At 39.0% G+C, this 21,256-nt stretch overlaps 1 long non-coding RNA gene across 1 annotated transcript in view; it reads right to left on the bottom strand.

The window, feature by feature from the left end:
* Positions 1-21,017, bottom strand: part of LOC110472996 (uncharacterized) — a 165,184-nt gene extending 144,167 nt beyond the window's left edge. The window contains exons 1-2 of the long non-coding RNA XR_002465798.4: positions 7,541-21,017; positions 6,107-6,212 (exon numbers count right to left, since the gene is read on the bottom strand). This is a non-coding gene — a long non-coding RNA (uncharacterized LOC110472996). The remainder of the gene's footprint in view (positions 1-6,106; positions 6,213-7,540) is intronic.
* Positions 21,018-21,256: the final 239 nt, after the last annotated feature.

Raw genomic sequence — 21,256 nt, forward strand, 5'->3', positions numbered from 1 at the left:
GATCACAGGAGCAAACTGAGCAGGATTTGCTGCAAATCTAAATCACAGTCAAACCTGAGGCTCATATTTGTTCTCTCCCTTTCTCCTGATAATGCACATTAAATATATGAAAAGTATATAATAGAAACCAATTTTCTTTGGCATTCTTTATCCAAGGAAGGAGTGAGAAGACATTACAAAAATAACACGCACTGCCAATAAAAGGACAAGATGGGGGAGAGACAAGAAATTACTTTAGAGGGAGAACATGAGGGACTGAGCTGGAGAAAGAAATGGGGCTGTTGGAATATTCACAGAATCATACAATCACCAGGTTTGAAGAGACCTCAAGGATCATAGAGTCCAACCCAGCCCCAACACCTCAACTAGACCATGGCACCCAGTGCCACATCCAATCTGTTTTTAAACACATCCAGGGATGGTGACCCCACCACCTCCCTGGGCAGGCCATTTCCAGAACTTTATCACTCCTTCCCTGAAAAACATTTTCCTAATATACAACTATATTTCCGTTGATTCAGCTTGAGGCTGTGTCCTCTGGTTCTGTCAGTGCTGCCTGTGAAAGATACCAACCCCACTTGACCACAACCACCTCTCAGGGAGTTGTAGAGAGCAATAAGATCACCCTGAGTCTCCTTTTCTTCAGGCTGAACATCTGCAGCTCCCTCAGTCATTCCTCACAGGAATTTTGTTCCCAGCCCCTCTCTAGCCTTGTTGTCTCCTCTGGATGTGCTTGAGCATCTCAACATCCTTCCCAAAGTGAGGGGCCAGAACGGGACATAGCGCTCGAGATGTGCCCTCACCAGTGCAGAGTACAGGGGAAGAATGACCTCCCTGCTCCTGCTGGCCACACCATTCCTGATCCAGGAATAAAGGGATTTCAGAGCCAGCCTCTCATTTCAGAAACGGGACCACAGCAACTCAGTGCCGAGACAGCTCTCAGCGGCGTGGTTGCATCTTGTGCGCACGGTGTGATCTCCATTCCAACTCCTGAACTGGAAAACAGAGACCCAACAGCTACAGCAGCATGAAGCTGCTTATCCAAAAGCACACCAATACCACACTGACCTCTGGGCAGCTTGTTATCAGGTGCTCAAGGGAATCAATTCAAAGCTTCGCTCATGCATGGGCTGAAATACTGATTTCCTTGGAAGTGCCTTCCACCAGGTTGCTCCTCCCTTTGTTTAGTCCATCTTCACCACACTCTTTTCTGATAATCCTCTCTGCCTGCTGACACAGTCCTACCAGGCATAGGGGGCTGGTTCTATAATTTTAGCTTTGTAAATAATTCCAGCACTATGACACATACATGTGTAAAATCTGCAACTTTGAAAGTCACGGCTTTGGGACACACTAAGACATGGTATGGAAAAAAAGAAAGGGGAGTGAATAGAAGGGAACAGTAAACCAGGAAGTGTTTCTTTTGTATTTTTGGGGGTCCAAAATCTCCCTCTGGCACAAGCTGTGTATGACATTCAATAGAAAAGGAGCTTTGCAACCCTTTGGGAAAATGAAAAATCTACTTAGGGATTGTTTGTGAGCAAAATCAAAACTTAGAAGACATAAAAAGAAAAAGGCTCCAGTTTTAAAACTTCAATGTTTTAGAGACTAATAAATGGCTGTCCATTTTGAATAGGTTCCAGTACTGACGTGTTGTCTCATCAGTAAATAAAGATGTTAACAGTTTACTTTTCTTGACAATTAACAAATTGTTTTTAAATATCAAGACCAAATGTTGGCATTCTTCATAAATCTCTGCATCAAACAGGTGCCCACAAGATACACTTGCCAGACTTAAGTATATATGAAAGCCAATATAAATACAGTTATCATAGTGCTTTCTGTACTTAGAGCCAAATTCAACACTGATGTAATATCTCTGAATAAAGTTATGTATTCTTAATGATGAAACAGCCTCTTCCTTTATAAAAAGCTTCCATAATTCAAATACAATACTGCTTTTGTTTTCAGATATCATGGGAGTAAATGCTTTTCACCATCCAAATTCATTTAGCAAAGTGGCTTGTAGTTCTAGGTGAAAGCATGTTCTTTGTTATGAAGGAAAATGCAAAGAGAGCCTTTCCTAATATGAAAGGGAATACCCTTCACATGCTTAAAGTTGTACTTATGACAAATTCCAAAAGATATTTCCTTATCCTGGAAGTCAAACTTCTGGTGGATGCTTTCTCTGGGACTAAAATTTAACTTCAAATGGAAAAATACTTTGCAGCCAAAAAAAAAAAAAAAAAAAAAAAGAATACATTTTAAAGTAGCTGATAGCCTTCTCAGTAAAAATCTAATCTAAATCTAAAGGAAATTTAGAAACTAAAAGGACTGAGATGCAGAGGTTTAAGAAGAATGAGGCAGGCTGGGGCCACCAAAGTATCTATGGTGGCTAGCAGGCCCAGGGGGTTGATTGTGCCCTGTGCTCCACTCTGGTGAGATCCCACATGGAGTGCTGCATCCAGCCCTGGGCTTCTCAGAGTAGGACAGATGTGCTGGAGCAGACGAAGAAGAAGGCCACAAAGCTAATCAGAGGGATGGAGCAGCTCTCAGAGAGGTGGGGCTGCTGTTCAGCCTGCAGAAGAGAAGCTCTGGGGAGACCTGGGGGCAGCCTCCCAGTACCTAAAGGGGGCTTTTAAGGAAAATGGGGACAGACTTCTTAGCAGGGCCTGTTGCAATAGGACAGTGGATAATGGTTCTAAATTTTAAAAGGGTGGATTTAGACTATATATGACAAAGAGGGTGGTGAGGCACTGGAACAGGTTGCCCAGAGAAATGGTGGATGCTCCATCCCTGGAAACATTCAAGGTCAGGTGGGACAGGGCACTGAGAAACCTGATCTAGGTGATGGCCCTGCTTGATGAAGTTGGAGGTTAAACTAGGTGACCTGTAAAGGCCCCTCCCGACCCAAACTATTCTGAGATTCTATTATCTAGTGGTAGATGTTCATAGCCTATACTCAGAGAAACTGTAGATAAGTTGTGGCTGGGGACAGTTCAGACAGATGGCCTTTGCAGGACACATATGTTGAGGACATCTCATCCTCCACATTAAAAAAAAATTACATTTGCTGTATCATGTGTTATTTAAAGAGATCGAGGATTTTTTAAATTTTGCTTACTCCTGCCTCTGTCTCCCTGTAGCACCCAGGTATTTCCCATTTCTGGTCTCTTAACCCTTTCCAGAAGCTACAAGCTATTCCATTCCCCCCACAGCTATCACTTAGTCAGCTTAAGTGATTCCATAATAGAATATATTAAAATTCTTATCTTTGAGCTGCCCTGATGTATCATCATACAACAGGATCTGTCACTATGTTTGAACATCCTTATTTAATATGTTAGGATGTTATCTGCAATGTGTCATATCTCTGTCTCTGGCTGTACCCTAATACATGAGGAAAAGCAGCAGGAAGAAAACACCCAGGCTGAGCAGGAGTGGAAGAACAAATCCTGAAAAAAGCACTGGGAGTTTGACAGAATTCACAAAAGAAGGTGTAAAATATTTTCCAGTAGAGTAACATTTGTATTCTATGAACTTCCTCTTTCTCTTCACTGTAGGAGGATTGAGATGATTCAATAGCAGCAGTATTTTTAAAAGTGCTTTGTAAAGTAGCATTTAAAAATTTGTATAATAGTCTTGAAAGTAGTGTATGAGTGCGCTTTGTAGCAATACTCAGTGGTGCACTCAGAACAGAAACTGAATATCCAGCAAATTTTATCATGCAATTAAATGTTATTTGGCTACATTCCTGCTATTCCTTATTTTCTCTTTGCTGAAGAGTAAAACATGCAGTAATCAGTGCCAGCTATAGTGGTCTCACCCAGATGTGTGCAAAATGTAAACATGAAATTAACATACCTTAAAATGTTGGACCTTTTAAAACACTATGTTAATTAATTTTAAATTGGGATAAAAAATCCCTCTGTTCAGGAAGAAATCGATCAGTTACTTGTACTAAGAGAATGAAGGAAAGAAAGAAAATAAAAGGTCATATTCTCACTAAATATAGTGATTACTGAAGCTTTACTGATCTGTTTTTACTCAAATCAGTACTCCAATATTTTTAGGACAGTGGAAAACAAGAGATTGCCAGGAAAATTCCTTTGGGCCTTGTTTGTAGGTTTGGTATATTTAGGTAATAGCAGAGATAAAAGAAAACATGTTCTGATAACTCAATTTACACGTGAATTAATCAAATGCACACATTTATATTTAAAATAATCAAGTGTTAGTTGTCAGAATTAATGCCATTTTTTGTAAATGTGAAGGGTAATACACCAAACAAGAGTTTTGGTTGCATGGATTTAAGTACCTAGCAAGACCTTGGAAACTCTCAGAGATGAGCCAAATGGCAGCAGTAAAAACAAGCACTTGACATGGCATCTGTCTGGTAAATATGGATGTTTGTATGCTCCATCTTGTCAAGGGAAAATAATTACTGTGTTCAGAGGTAGAGATGTGCATGGGCATAAACTTCAATGCTGTTTGAAAAGCAGGGATAGAGACAAGAAAGCACTTTCTTCCATGAAGGAAGCAAGGCCTGTGAAGAGAATTTTTATGTAAAGAGAATTGGTTTTGTGGCAACTTCCATCTGGAAAACAGTGCTCCCCTAGTCTGAGAGGATGATCCTCTATAACCCCCAGGATTCTTCCATAAGAATTCAGCAACACTGAAATTCATCCTCCTCTATGTCATTTTTTACCACTGAATCAATTTGGAACCAGAAGGCCCAGGATATTTATTACTTCTCTTGGGAAGGATATTTAGGATGTGCCTAGTCTAATAATCCTTACTTTCTCTGGGATTGGAAAAGGCTGGCCTGTACCTCTGGACCAAACCATATTCACTATTCACCAGCTTTGTAATTTTTCTTACATTAAGTCTCAGCCCACTTCTTTCATCTTAGCCAAGTAAGGGAAGATTTATCAAGAAGATTGCTTTAGATTCTAATTTAGAGTACTCTAGGTTCATACTCTTCCTCCCCACAAGAACCATCAAAAATGCAATTTTTTCTGTGCTCTGGTACTTGCTATATGCAAAGTGTGATTTTCAATTCATTAATATGAGGGCAAATAACTAGATTACCATGACTTCAGAGTCATATTCATGATCATGGTCATTAGATCAGAGTTACCTTCTAGACTAACATTTACATTGTTCATCACATGTGGCAGGTTTGGTAGAAACTTTTGTCTACATGTTCATAAACTATCAATGCCAGGAAATTACTGTGGTGTTGAGATATACATGGCATAGGAATATCTAATTTTCTATTTATAAGCAAGCTGTTTTCCCATGCAGCTTCAAGCTACAGCTCATATAGACTGAATTACAGGACATAGATTATGCAAAGAAAATATTATTTTAAAAAAATAATAATCTAAATTTCTTCCTATTTGGGGTAACTTCAAAGGTCCTTCTGATGAGCCCTTGTCTTCTCCATCACTCCCAGAGCTTGTCTCACATGCTCTAATGACTCAATATCAAATCATCAGCACTTTTACACAGGGTTTTAATACCAGCCAACAAACCAGATCAGGAGTATGCTACAATGCTGCTGTGACAACTCTGGAACAAGCAGAAAGCATTTGTAACACTTGGCTACCACCTCTTCCTTCACCCCTTGCTTCTCTGCCACATGGAGATTTGTGCAAATGGGGGGCAGGAAGACCATGTTTAAAACTACAGCTCCATCCATATTCATCCAGAAGACACATTTTTATGCATACTGGATTTTTTTTTTTTTGCTTTATTTTATTTTGCCAGCACTCTGTTAGATGTAGTTCTGATTATAACCTGACCACCAAGCTCCTCAGACTGAACTCCTGCACCGATTAAAAGTAAAGGCAGTGTGTTTATGAAAGCCAGCAAATCTGTGAGTCAAAAGAAGACACCTTACCAAAGGGTCAGAATTTGATATAAGGAAGAAAACATCCAAAAGCATGGAAGAAATGCTACTCCTTTGGTAAAGGGATTCTGTTGCTGATACAAATCGAAGATTAATAATTCATTTCTTACAGACTTTCTACTCTTGAGTCTAAGGAGGTAAAATAGTTTGAGAGCCCCACAAAGGCAGGAGAAAATATTATATATTTCCTACCTTCTGTGCAATTCAAACCAATTGGCTTCAGTAGGGTGGAAAGACCTCCCAGGCTCTTGGCTGGAAATAACTTTGAACGCTCAATACAAAATTTAATATCTATTAGCTGGGAGAGAAAAAAAAAAAAAAAAAAAAGCAACTAAATTGATGCCTTGGTTCATATATCTGAATTTGTAACAGCATCTTAGATCAAGGAATAGAGAAGAGGAAAGATACTCAGCTAAATTTCAAACTTTTTAACAGGGTCACAATTTAATGTAATTTTCCTCCTCTATTACTTGCCCCACATAAGCTGTTGTATTTGATAAAACATTTTACCCTGACTTTTTTTTTAACATGCTGTTACTCTCTCAGATTTCAACAGAAAAGGAGACAGTGAAAGGGTGCATTTACTGCAGGAGGTTCCCTTTTTTTGTTGTCTGGTTACAGGTTCAGCTTATGACACATTACCTATTCTTCAATATAGGGCAGATGGTTATACAGCCCATGTACTCATTGACATTTTTGTATCCCTTGAATAAAGAGCTAAAAACAGTGTTTAAGAAGTTTTATTCCTTGAGATATTGTTCAGACAGGGTTTTGGACAGTTAGCTATTGAAGTAGGGATGATACAGCTGAAATATTAGCATCCATTTTCTTATGCTAGATAGTAATGTTACTACTGAATTTCTTTTATTGAAGATTCATTTTGTCTTTTACTGAGGTAGTTAAAAGCCTAAACACCTGCCCCGAAGTCTGGAGTTATATTCCAGTCAATAATATTTTGAATTTTTGCAGACTGAGCTGTTGCATAGCTCTGTGTATTGAACAATCACTTGCCTGTATTTTCACTCTTTATGAAAAAAAATCCAAGTTTTTATTCCATGTCTTTCACTGTGTGACACTACTGACTTCCATATCTTAACATTTGAAACACATTTCTTTATCTTCATAAACTTGGCTAAATTTCATTAGCAGTAAATAGTATTAGGTTGATGGATCACAGAGAAAACAAGCAAAAATCTAAAGCCATATCTAACTCCACTCCTTAAAAACCAACATTATCAGCAATTAGATATTCCCTTGTAGTCTCCCTGTAGCCAAACAGACAGGGGAAATTACAAATTACTCCCCACAAATAACACCTTCACACTATAAGTTGAGAGCTATGGATCATCTCATCACAGTCTTCTGTTGAAAGAGCTATAGGTGAAGCACCTGCCTTATCTTTAAAGATCAAATCTTATATTTATTTTTTTTTATAACACCAGCATTTACTTTGGATTCAGTCTATAAACTTCAGTAAAGGCTAATATTTACACATTTTTTTGTTTTTATTTTGCTTTTCTGAAATCACTACCAGCAACAAAGAGAGGAAAATGCCACCATAATAAAAAAAAAATAATAATAAATCTATTGAAAACACACAAAAGTAATTTCTCAGAAGATACTCACCATGCATATAACCATAAATTCACCCACAGAAATATTATTATCTCACAATTTTTCATAAGCAGAAAACACCAGCAGTTTTCAAATTGCAGTAGTTTCCTACTGTAGATATTGGTGATTCAGGTTTGTTCTAAAAAGAAAATTAAGCAAAAAATTAAACATAAAAAAAAAATTTCAATCTAGGGGGAAAATTTACAAATAGTAGCCTATGTTATTCACAGTGCAAAGAAAACCCATTAGTTTAGCACAGAAATTATAGTAAAGCAAAATACACAGTTCTCTGTTCCGTTTCTTGATGATATTTAAGTTTTGTAGACAACATAGTAATTGGTTTGTCTATTAGCATCAACTTATTTTCATTTAATACCTGTAATAGTTCTGCACAAATGTGTTGCTATGCAGTGGTTTACTGAAAAAAAAATAGCAAAAAAGAAAAATAGCCAATTCCATTGTAAGCATTCATGTTTAAAACAATCTTTTCTTCATTAGAGCTGCCCAAAGCTGCTCTTAAAGAAGGAACAAAACATAATCAATATAGGTGATTTCAAGAGTGAAGCTGTAAAAGAGCTCAAATGAGCCCAGGCGTATGTATATTTACATTTACAAACTTGGGCTGACTGATGACTTGAACTACCCTCGGAACCAGGAAAAAAGGCAGAGGTTTCTGCTGTTTTGTCATCTTGAGCTTCCTCAAGCAGGTCATGAAAGGATGAATCTCTAGCACTGAGCTCCACATCTTGCTCACTAACTGATGTGCACAGTCTGTGGTTTCTGCTGCTCTGGAGCACAGCCCTTGTAGGAATCTCCCACCATCCCTGAATTCCTTATAAAACCACCCCGATATCTAAAAGAGTTTTAGGTGAAAAATGCTGCAGATGACCACTCCATGGAAATGCAATTTGTTTTAACCCAGAGGATCTACATTTCAGTCCTTATGCAAGATTCTTTTCAATCAAAGTTATGATTGATTTTGTAAAAAAAAAAAAAAGGATGCAAGGGGATGCCAACTTTTATTGAAATTTTTCCCTTCACAAAATGAAGGTTAGAAGCAGGATCAGATAAGATGCTGTACATGATAAATCTTAGGTTTTTGGGTCCTACTGAATGGTAAAAAAACAAATACAATGATAGATTACAGAGTAGAATAATGGTACCTCCACATATTCAGGGAAGGGTTTGGTGTTAGCTTCCTTCTTATTTTTACACATCTGGGTGGTTGTTGTGCACATCAAGGCCATATCCCAGTTATTGAATTCACATCCCCCCAAAAAAAAAAATCTGCTTAAACAACTGCATCTGCTGGCAAGGACAGAAGATGCTCTGTTGCTGCATTTTGTAAACAACATAAGGAGCAAACCAGAGAGGGTGTTCCAGCTGACACACACAACCTAACAGCTGTGCTGAAAACCAACCACCTGACCCTGCACAGAGCCTCCTCCAGCACAACCATGCTAGGCTAACTCACCTAAGGAGTGAGATTAGTCTGATCTTGCTATTAATTAGGTGCCTTTTTATACTTTGTATTTTAATTTCAATGTATTTTAATGAGACAGCAGTAAAGACCAAGCACCCAAACAAATAAACAACCCAAAAGAGATTTCAAAGGTCACTGCCCTTCCTCCCTACTTCTTTTCATTTTGATGTTTGGACTCTTCTTCATCCATTGGTGCAGAAGAATACTACAGCTTCCACAGTTTGTTAGGCCTCAGTCACACTTGAAGATGAGCCACTAAGATGTCCAGATCATCACCCACGTTTTCAGTGGTCTTTTCCTTCAACAACAATTTAACGTGCAGCTTCAAGGCATTGGAGATTAATGAGTTATAAGAGAAATGCAGAAAAATGTGCCAAATGTAGACGACAGAGCTGGAAAAGGCAGGTGTATGGAAGGAAGCACCTGGACAAGGAAGCTACTGAGGAAAGATTGATGCAGGTGTAAACTAAAACAACTAAATGGATTAAAAGAGCAAATGAGAAAGAAACTAGAAAAGACTTCATAAGATATTTATTCTACAGACAAAAACTGGAGAGATAAAAGCTCCTCTGGACCATGAAGAAGACTAGGAGAAAGGTAAGACAAGAACAACGAGAGAAGCTAAGGAAATTGCAGGCTATGAAAACATCACAGGCTAAGTAGGAATTCTAAGACAATAGAGAAATAGAATTATGTGAAACAGGGGCTGTTGAACAGGAAACAAAACAGATGAGTGAACAATGCTCAAAAAATTAAGGATGAAATTATGCTTTAGAAGAAAAATGCAGAATATGGACTGAATAGGTTACACAGTGCATAGATTCATGTCACAATAGGTTGAGGGTGACAGCAAAAGGAAATTATTATTTGAGGGGATTGCTGAATGATCCTTTCATGTTATTTTTTAGTCAAATCTCTTGGCTCAGCCTGTAGAATAGACTGAGCCAAAGGTGACCCTTGTTTTTGTCCTAGGGGACAGCTGAGATAGAAGAGGGGTTCAGTAGACAGGCTCACTTTAGAAAAGATGCTTACAGATTACATTAAACTAGAGAGGGCTTGACAGGATTGCTTCAGCCTTTTCCTAGAGAGAAATCAGGTTTACTTTGGATTCGATCTCAGAGTTGGGTGCAAACATGCCCTTTCAGGCAACCTTTCAAAGCAGGGCCACTCCTTGCCCTGGATCAGCCTCCAGGCAGAGCAGATTGTTTTCACCTTATCTTGGAAAAACTTTCCAGTTGGAGGCTGTCAGCAGGGACTCAGTATGAATCCTGCAGAGCATGTTGCAACCCAGGTCAGACATGGAGCTAAAAGGGTGCCAGAAAAAGAAAGTAACCATGAAAAAACAACAGCAAAAAAGCTACTAAGTAAAATAATTAATTGCACATTCTAGTTCAATTATCCTGGGAACAGAGAGCAGCTTTTCACAATCATCATCACCAGGTAACACAACCACTGTCTTTTTAATCTCAGTTCTATAGGAAGTGCCAGTAGACGAGAGCAGAACAAATCTGCTACCAAATGTTCCACAAGAGTAAAAATGTGGAGTCCACTGTCCTTTAAAGCCTTGCTTTAAAGTTCCTTGCTTAAAGAGCAAGTTTCAAAGTGCCTGTATTGCCACCAGTGATAAACATCTACAGTGTCCGATTCCCATGAACCTATGCAGTAGTCAGTCTCCTGTTTTGTTTCCATTTACTTCAAAATTATGAAATTGATACTGAAAGAGAAGACTAAAAATTATAGCCAGTTTGTTTTATAAATTAATGGAAGGAATTTATGTTAACTGACACATTTACAGGAATAGCCGAGTAAGAATTATTAATAATGGAGGTTTTTTTAACAAAGCTTTTGAAAATGGATTTAGACTAGGAGGTCATCTAGGGGATAACCAAAACATAGACTCCAAAATTTCTAACCTGGGAAGAACAGATATAATTTTGAGATGAGGAATCCGTCTGTGGCTTTGATTATATTGAGGATTTTTTTTTTTTTTTTTTTTTTTTGTGAAAAGGAAATTGTTTAAGAGAAGCGTTCCTGATTTAAAAAAATATATACATCACTGTTTAGAGTCTCAGGCTCTTTATGTGAAAAAGTATGGAACCATGCAGTAAGTTTGTGTTTCCAAGTTATCACCTAGTTATAAAGACAACATTGAAAAGAAACTAATGAAATTCCAAGGTACTCTAGGATGGCTGTTTTATTCTGATCAGTGGTAGATTGCACTATTGACCAAGTGTCAGACATAGAGCAATTCAGTGATTGAATAAAAGTGGATACATAATCAGAGCAGAGAACTTTGCCAGGACTAGCTCTGTTCCTTTTCCTGTAATACCAAAAGAAAGCACCTCTCATTTCCCCTTTCCTTCTCTTTGCCATCCACACCTTCATTCTCCTGTAGAGTGCAAATACATTTTCATTCACCCCCTCTCTTTCTTTCACTGCTGCCCCCAGATAAAATAACTCAAGGTGCCTTAGCTGGAGACACTGATGAAATGTTGGAGACCAGATAATAATCTATTATCTGTTCTGTAGGTGTGAGATGTGATGAGGATGACAGAGGATCCTGCTCTGCAGGCCTTAAGTAGCTTGAGCAAAAGATATTTAGATCTGTCTTTGGACACTGCAAATCAGTTATTATGGGAGGGGGAGAGCCCTTGGGGAAACCTACCTTGAACCATATTTCAAATGCCAGGGGACTTGCATGAAAATTGGGTAATGAATGAAATTCTGATTGCAGAAAAATCGCTTAGGGATGTGCCTGCTGTTGCATGCCACTGCTCTCTATGTAAACCCTAAATGCTTAATGATGCAAACTTTTGTACTGCAGATTTTGTAATGCATTCCCTCCTTCAAACTGCTTTTTCCTCTTGGGCGAGGGGGGTGTTGGTTGGAATACTAGTTTTGTCTGCTGGAAAAAGATGAATAATTCAGCAGCTGCTGTGATGGTTTAATAGCACACAAGTCCAGGTGTGAAGGAAGTAAACTTTCTCACTGGGATGTCAGAGTTGCCCTTACAGAGAATCAACAGTGTGTCTGGAGCTAAGCTGTTGCCAGGTCTTAAGTAATATATTAACTTCCCAAGAAGAGATGTCTCTGTCATTCCACCTAGAATTTATTATGCAGTTCTTTTTCAGGATTTAGTTCCAGTGGAAGGAATTTCTTTCTTATCAAAGGCAGAAAGACTAGACCCTACACTTCCTCAACACCATAAACAACATAGCTTAAACCAGAGCCTCAAGTTCCATCTGGGGCATTGCCTTTTTACAAGGGCTTTTGCAATGTAGATATTGAGGTACTTTTACCATTCCCCATCCTGAATATCTGGGTTTCTGCAGCTGAATATCAGCCACCTCAGCCCTGGCCCTACGGAGCTTTCCATCCACACAGAGCTGAGCCACCTCTGGCAGGCTGTGTGACACCTACTCACCTTTTCAGCTGCAGACTGAAAGACAAAAACATACTGCCATCTTGCTGTCCTATTCTATTATGTATTATCAGAGGTGTGCAGATTGAGAAGTGAAGGGGAGGAAGGGAAAAATTGGAAATCTGAGCAGCTCAGAAGAAATACATGAAGAATTTTAAAAAAATGTTGGAGGAAAAGAAGACAGGTTTTCCATACTGGCAAATGGCAGAGAACCCAGATGGGGCAGCATGACAACTTGCACTGATCACTCACTATTTGGTATTAAATTAATCTGTATCCTAAACTAAACCATTGCCAGCTGAAGGTTTGATTAAGAAGAATTCCATGCTCCTTGCTACACTTTTCAGTATGAAGGAAAAGATATTTTATGAGAAGAAACATGTCCTCATTTTTTAGGCAATTCTAGCTTTCATATTCAAATGCATAATGGAGACTTATTTCCCAAATAAAACAATTTTTTCTTCCAAGCCTAATTCACTGACCAGGCACATAGAAAGTTGCACTGTGGGCTTTTTGTTCATTTTGTTTTGTTTTGATGAATAAATATACGATCTCTCCTTTACAGACTGAAAAACTATGTATAAAATTGAAGCCATCTGCCTCAGACAAGGACAGGAATGTTGGCGAGAGAGCAATACCTGTTGCCCAAATCTGTTGCTAAATTGCTAGTCCACAGCAATTTACTCTGTATGCCAACAATTTGATTTTCTAGTATATCTTTTTATCCAGCACCCAGAGTAAAAGACTTGTGATCATTTCAGTGGCACACTAATCCTGAAATGGCAATAAATACCCGAGACAAAAGAAAAAGATTTTATTTAATTCAGGAGATAAAAATACAACTAATATGATTAAAACACACTGAAATTTAGGACAGGCTGTTCAATCAGGAGAATTCCAGTTCCTACATCCTGTATTTCCCATCATTGCTTGAGACACAGGTATGGAAACAGATTTCTTTTTGCTGTCACTAATAGATAAATTAAGGTGAATAATAAGAAAAGAATAGGTATGCATTTATCTGAACTTCTAAAAAGATCAGATTCCCTGCATTATCACTCACTGTGTGTTCACTTTGAGGATATATGAGCAAGTGAATTCCCATGGCAAGAATGTCACCAAAAGCAAGCTTTAAATACGAATTGAGACAGTTAAGAAAAGTAAGTATCCGGAGTATTGAGTGCCAGTACTTAGAGCTGACAGATAACTGTAATCTGACATTAGCACAACTACAATCAGTGAACCAGCTTTTTTCTTCTACATTATTTTTTTCCATTTGATTACATGACAAGTATTCATTTTCATGTCTCTGTGCAGAATTAACCCCATATTTCAGGGTAGTGTTGTTTTATTTGATTTTTGTTATTGCATATGTTATCTGTTAAGTATTGTTATTGTATGTTATGGTTACAGCCCCTTAAGTATTTCTAAATACAACATATCAGTTTACACTCCTGGGAAGCCAAATATGTCTGGGAATGTAGAGAAGAAAACAAAGGATGCTGAGATTTGAAAATGTGGCAAAGATTGCAGTGCTGCTACTGATGGTGTCTCCTAACATGAATAGATACAGGGACTTCTGTTCTAAACTGTAGTAGCTGTATATCCAGCTGCAATAAAAATTTACCATTTGGTTTTGGTTATATTCATGGACTTGTCCAGGAACATCCTCAGAAATAATTTAATTGTTCCACTAGTGCTGAGGAGTAACACAGAATTGGAGAATCACAGAAGGATTTGTGTTAGAAAGGACCTTAAATAATATCTTGCTCCAATCCCCTGCCATGGGCAGGGACATTTTCCGCTCAAAACTCCATCCAACCTGGCCTTGAGCACTTCCAGGGATGGGACAGCCACAGCTTCTCTGGGCAACCTGTGCCAGGCCCTCACCACCCTCACTGTAATGAATTTCTTCCTAATATCCAGTCTAAATCTGCCCTCTTTCAGTTTGAAGTCATTCCCCCTTGTCCTGCCACTACACGACTTTGTAAATAGTCTCTCTGCATCTTTCTTGTAGGCTCCCTTCAGGTACTGCAAGGCTGCAATTAGGTCAACTCAAAGATAAGATCTATGAGTATATGGAATAAATGTAAACCTAATTTCTGATTTGTTTTTTAAAATGTAATCACCTTTATTTAACCCTCAGGAATATTATCCACTGTGAGCCCCTATCAGAAATTGTGTGACCTCACTGGAGAGATGAATGGTTCCACTAATTCATTATTTCATGACAGGGCAACAGGTAAACTAACATTTAAATATATTTGTTGTATATATGCATTTGGCCACTATCCCAGAAAACAAGAATAAACAGTGAGAAATATACTGGGTCCAAAAAAATTTGATGTTTTAATGACAAAACTGAGGTATTTTTTAACGGCAAGTTTCAGAAGCATTGCACTAAAAGTAGTTTTTTAGGAAAAAAATAAAATGCAAGAAAAGATGTATCTCAGAAGTGAGCCTTTAATTAGGTACATAGGGGAAGAGGTTGAATATCAATTTAAGCTTTAATGTGTCTCTACCAAAGAGTAACCAACCTCTTTGTATGGGTGTTCAAGGGCAAACATCTAATTTCTACTGGTGTCAAGGACAAGCAAAAATCTCAACATCTCTCTACGATGAGTGTTTTCTCCATAGACATGAGTATCACCAGGTCCAAGGGAGTGACTCTGTGTGTCACAGACTGCCTAATGGGCTGATGCCAACAACCTTTTCCACACTATCAGCGCTGGCCTTACCACCCCAAGCAAATCTCTTAACGTGCACCTTCCTCAGTTTCCCCACCTCCAGAACAGTGGCAATATTTATTACAGCAGAGCAACAACACCAGGCTGCTGTCACGTCGATAAGTGGCTCAGAGATGCCTGAATATGTGCTAACTTGGCACAAAAGTGTGTAGTTACAAATGAAGATGTATTCCATTGTTATGAATATTGTGTATTACAGGCTGCTTGCATTATCAATTTAAGGTGCAAGAAGATTCAATCAAAGCTGTTTAAGACCTTGAAAGAGACGCTGCTCTGTGTACATTCTGATAGGCCAAGTGTTGATTCAGCCTACAGGCACGCACAAATAATATCTCGAGTCATTAGGGTCTAGCTTTTTTAAAAAGCAGTTTTCAAACTTTGAAAAATCCTTTCTATGTGTGATCTGCGAGTTGCCTTCTACATTGGGAGCTGATAAAATGCAGGAATGTTCACATTCATGAGACAATAGCTCTGACTGAATGCTGCAAAATGAAATAGTCTCTTTCAGTTTTTCCTTTCAAAAGGAAAATTGCATAAATAATACATTTGGACCTTGCAATACAAAACAAGCACAATAGCTACTTTACAGCTTTCATCAAAATGAAGGCCATCTTTTTCATTTATATTATGAAACTGGTAATACAATATCATCATCGCCGATTGGCTGAAATCACCTAGACGGTGAGCTCCCCTTTCCAGATAATGCCACTCACTCCCTGTGTCAATGGAATGTGTAATGGTGGGACATATAAGACAAATTTTTTGTCATTGGTTAGCAATGAAGCTTAAAAAAAGTAATAATGGAGATTTATTGAGGAATAAGCAAAGCTTCCCAGTGAAAAAGAGGAAGACAATATCTGAAATGTTTCTGTATTCCCTGTCAATATTTTGCTTACACATTTGTGTTCTTCTGCATTCTTAATGTGCTCTCTTTCAAAGGGGAGAGACTATGCAATGATGGAAAGGGTAGCTTACTTTCAGAAAGACTCTGTGATAAAATGTGTAGCCTTAATTTCCAGGTTAACATTAGATGGATGTCACCCCACCAGATAGAAAAAAAAAAAAAAGGAAAAAACCAAAAAACTAAAAAAAAAAAAAAAACCCCACAAACCAAACCCTTTAGGTGTCCCAAAAGGGCAGGTGATAGAGCTGTAGTTTGTGCTCCATTCCCACCACTATCCCGATGGGCATTTCACCAGCTCCCCATTCTCAGCTAAAGCTCCTCCTTTTACAGCTGTCTTTGCCTTCTCCATTCTCTCTGTTCCTTGCCTTTCATTTATTGACCTCAGTCTTGAAGTAAACCTGACACTGAACCAAACGTGGAGCATGACTAATCACACAAATCTGTTCACAGCCATCCCTAGGGAATTCTCAAGCCCTCATTGCTACAGTTATTTTGCATTTCCCGAGCTCTTTCCTGTATCATGAGAGACTATGACATCATGTCTGGGTAAGGAATGATATTTTCTTTCATATGATCACTGCTCTACCCTTCATTTCTCTCTCCATTGTAGTGGCATCCTTTACTTCTCAAATGTATTCACAAATTACACATCCTGAGCTCATTTCTCTCCCTCACGGTGGCCTTTCAGAATAGGATGTGCACCCAGAATTAAAACCAAATCACAAACATACCAACAGTTACGATGTCAGCCAAGACAGACACTTTGCAGAGCCACCTCTTAGACTGCAGAGAACATGTTGGTTTTTTATGGCAAGTTTAGTTCTGGTCTACCCCTGCCCACAAAAGATTCCACTGGAAACAGGAGTAAGCTAATTGCATTGGCTTTAACATGCATCAAATATAGAGAACATTTCATCAACCTGTCCCAGACAGTTCTCTGCTGAAGCTACATGTCTAAATTTTATGGAAGTAGCAAAACCAGCTCAGAATGAGTGATATTTTGTTCTTGGTGTGGACATTTCAGTCCATCTTGCTGCATGTTTGCTAGGTCTTCCTTTTGTCTGACTGGCATATGCAGAGTTGCCTTTGGGAGTCCCTGGGTTTTGTCCAAGGTCTTTGACTACACCTCATTAAGGCCTTGAAAGGATTCACTGTGCTAAGGCATCCCACTGGCCTATTTAGAGACCAGCATGATGTGCTAAGTTAAAAACAAGACCTACCTGACCTATGTGACACAGCAGTTCCTTGAGAATAACTTCTCCATTACTGTGCCTTGACTTTTCCCACTGTAAAATGAAAGTTGGCTGCTCTGTGAGTGTTTTGAGCATGACTTGCCATTTTTATTGATGGCATTAGGCCAGATTATGTTTAACTAAACCCCAGTTGTGCTTGAGATGGGAGAGTGTGCTCCTAAACTTCCATGGTTAGTGCAAACCCTACCGAGGGCTCTGTTTCTTCTGCACTTAATCACTCTCTCATTGATTTACAATTCTATTTTCTGCAAGGACAGACTTCCCTTGTTCTGTTTATTGAATTCAAAAGTATGGGTTCATAATCCTTCTCCTTTCTAATTTTAACATTAGAGAGAGTGGAAGTTTCTCACTTTCAAGCTGGGAGCTTTCAGTTCCATTGCTGAATGCAGCTAGAGCAGAAATTCCTACCTTAAGTTTTCAAATTGTATTTTCCCCATCAGATGAACAAATCCAAATCTTCAGTGCAGACACTTAATTCAGGCATTCTAAATCCACATATAGAAACTGAACACTGACACATATCTTCTGGGCAAAACTGCAGCTATTAGATGTTATTTGAATGCCAAGGTCAACCATTAAAATTATTCCCTCTCCCACATCATTATAATATTGTACTACAAATGTCATCAGGATTGTGACATAGATTGTAAGACTATAACATTAATTTTCAGCTGGTTTGCAATTATATTTCTTTCACTGTGGAAGTGTTAGCTGTGATTTGATAAAGAATAATGCTTTGTCAGTACCTGGGAAGGAGAATTGCAGAGGAAAAATCTCAGGTGCTGAGAATTCACCAGGAAAACTACATTCCTTGAAAAAATCATCTTGGTCCAGGTCAAATACCAACATGTGTCTGTTGAGGTATAAAACTAAAATGTACATGATCAAATAGCCCAGGACCATTTCACAAAAGGTGCTTGTAACACATTTCTGTTTCTGTAGATATTTCTCCTCTATCTCATTGGACATAGCATTCTTCATGCCTTTTATACCAATCCCGGGAACAGTGCTGAGAAAAAATGTCCTGGTTCCCTTTGCTCTCACTTTTTCTCTGGGCTCTACAGCTGCAAACCCTGTCCTGATGTGGGGACCACAGCACAAACAGAGGTATTTCACAGTCAGCTTAGTCACTTCTGCTCATCCAAAACTTCTTCAAAGGTTCACTCTTATTAAAAGCCTTACTATAAAATACCAACTCTTGCAGCACTTGTCACAGTTGAGACAGCCACAATACACAGAGTATTACCATACAATTTCAGAAGATTTTAAGCACTTTCCCAAACAGAGTAGCACCATACCTCAACAGAAATCTTCAGGCATCTCCCCACACAGAGGAGCACCATTCTATTTCAGCAGGCTGCAGCATCTGCCCTTCTTGCCCTTCAGCCCAGCCTTTCACAGCCCTGATGCTGATGCAGTGCCCCTGTGAGCCCTCTGTCCCCTCTGGGGTTGGTCAGTGCCCCTGGGCACTCCATGGCTCATTCCCTTCAGTGCTGCTCACCTGTCCTGCACAGCTGGAGCCAGTCAGGGGTGAGAATGGGCCACAGCCCCACTCCCGATTTCCAAAACCTGTATCTACAACCAACACAGAGGGAGTTGACTGGGAGTAGTCAATGCCCTTGAGGGAGAAGAAAATTAAAAAAAGGTCTTTGAGGACTGGTTTTAGACAGTATCTGAGCTCAGGAAGCTTAAATCATGTTAGATGTGGACTTGTCCATTCTGCTTGATGTCAAACAAGAACCCTTTTTTCCTTAACTCTATACTTATGGGTATAGAAACATGTGATGACTGTGTCTCTGTTAGGGATGAGACAAGAGGATTTCTAGATTCAAGGAGTAACATATTTGTAGGTAAAACCTTACAAAGGGAAGGCTTTGTAAAATAATGGGTCAGAGCTGCTACTTAGGCTAAGCTTAAAGGGACTGTGGGAAAGTGACTCAGCTGAACTAGAGGCAAAAACCCAAGGGATGCAACCATTGTGTGTTCACATCACAATTTTATGGTGGTTAGTTGAATTATGTTTGTTGTGATTTACAATTATGTAACTGACAACAGGCTAACTGCTTTAAAAAAAAAGCTGGGTTTTTACAATGAAGGGGCTCTCCTTTGCACCTGCTTGGAGTTCCTGCATCACTACAGACCCTCAGCTCACAGTAACCTTGAGATGAAGTTCAGTGTGGAGAGCGAGCACTTCATTCCCAGTGAGGGAAGTGCTTTTGCAATCAGCTGCACAAGCAGTCATGGGAAAACCTCTTCTTTCTCAAAAAGGAGAGGCAAAAAATATTTTCTGGTTTATACAACCCATAGCACTGTTACCACTCCCAGGCTTTTCCCTGCTAGTGCTAACTCTGAAAAGGGAAACTGCAAGGCAATAGTGAAATACACTTCCTATTTTTGTACTCTATAAGCTCTTTGGAGTTTTGATTGCATCCTCTACTACTGCTTTTTTACATCCTACTACTGCTATTACTTACTCAATCACCACCTCCTAATCATCCTGAAATGCTGATAATGTTAACAGCAATTAACCAACTCTCCTCTAAAAATACACTATTTGATTGTGTAACAGTTAGGAGATGTGAAAACAAATAATTTAATTACTCTGCACTTGATCTTTTCATACCTCAGGGTCGTCCTTTCCTGAGGGAGAGGCCAGAGCTTGAGGAGTGAGGAGGAAATATGTTACAAAAAAACTCTTAGCATTAGCCTATGAAAATCCTGGTGAGTGGGTATTGATAGCAAGCAGTCAGCTCACAGAGAAGACAAATTGTGTCTCAGCAGAACAAAACTGAATGCATGTGGAAAAACAGTAGCTCCTGAAAAGTACAATAAATTGTACTATTAACCCTCCAGCCTTTAGACAAGCCTGTAGCATAATAAATCTTCTGTTACTCCTTGTATCAAAGGTTCTCAACTCTTCTGTTGTGTCTCACATTTGAAGGTACTACCTAAAGAGCACTTTAGATTAGAAGTTACCAGCAAGGTGAGGTCTAGGCTCATCTCAGGCTCAAAGTACAAGCCAACAAGTTGTGCCACATCTCTGCTTGTACAATTGTCTTAGCAAAAGAGCTATAAAACACTGCAGGGGAAAGTAAATCTAACCTAGGGTTGGGGAAAAGGAAGAGAAGGAGTTGGCAGGGACCCCAGAGAGCAGGCGGTGATTCCTGGAAGCTCTTGGGTAGTGCCTAGGTGACCAAGAGGTGATGCAACAGCAGATGCTCAGGGAGAAGTCAAAAGGTGAGAGGGATACAATACAAGAGAGGCTTGGCATCAAAACATACAAGCCACTGACCTAACACAGAACTGTCTTTCAGAAATTGTTTCTCAGTCTCTTCAGTGGACTTATGATTTGTACCTTTCTTCAACTTATTAATTTCAAATATTCAAGTTTCTTGTTTAAAAACAGGCAAACCAGACAAACCCTTATCTAAAAAGATTAAAGCCTTTTGTCCTCAAACACCACTCTAAGCAAGTCCTCACAATACAAAAACATGTTGCTTTTATTGGAAGTATGGAAAGCATTATGATTTTCCCTTAAGATCAGTTAGTTGACTCATTCATTCAGCTTAGACACTTCAATGGTAAAGAAATGTAACTCCTTTCTATAGTTTCATTGATAGCCTTGTTTTTTTTACTTCTCTGCTCTCTGTCTTAGTCTTCTTGGTAAGGCTGAGTGGCCAGGAGGCCACTTAGACTTCCACCTAAGAGGAGCTTCATTCTCTTTTACTGCTAAAGGTGCAGCTATTAGAGACCTCAGAGCAACAGGTACCTCTCAGTACCTAGTTCTGCACCCCTAGTTCTGCAATGTGTGAGTCCTTCAACCTAAGCTACTACTTCTCAAAGCCTCTGAGACTTTCGAGATACAAAATTCAGTCAGAATATTTTATGTGTCTCCTCATCTCTGCTCTAAATTCCTATAA

Source organism: Lonchura striata, chromosome 1A (genome assembly GCF_050655825.1).
Source record: "Lonchura striata isolate lonStrDom1 chromosome 1A, ASM5065582v1, whole genome shotgun sequence".
NCBI classification, from domain to species: Eukaryota; Metazoa; Chordata; class Aves; order Passeriformes; family Estrildidae; genus Lonchura; species Lonchura striata.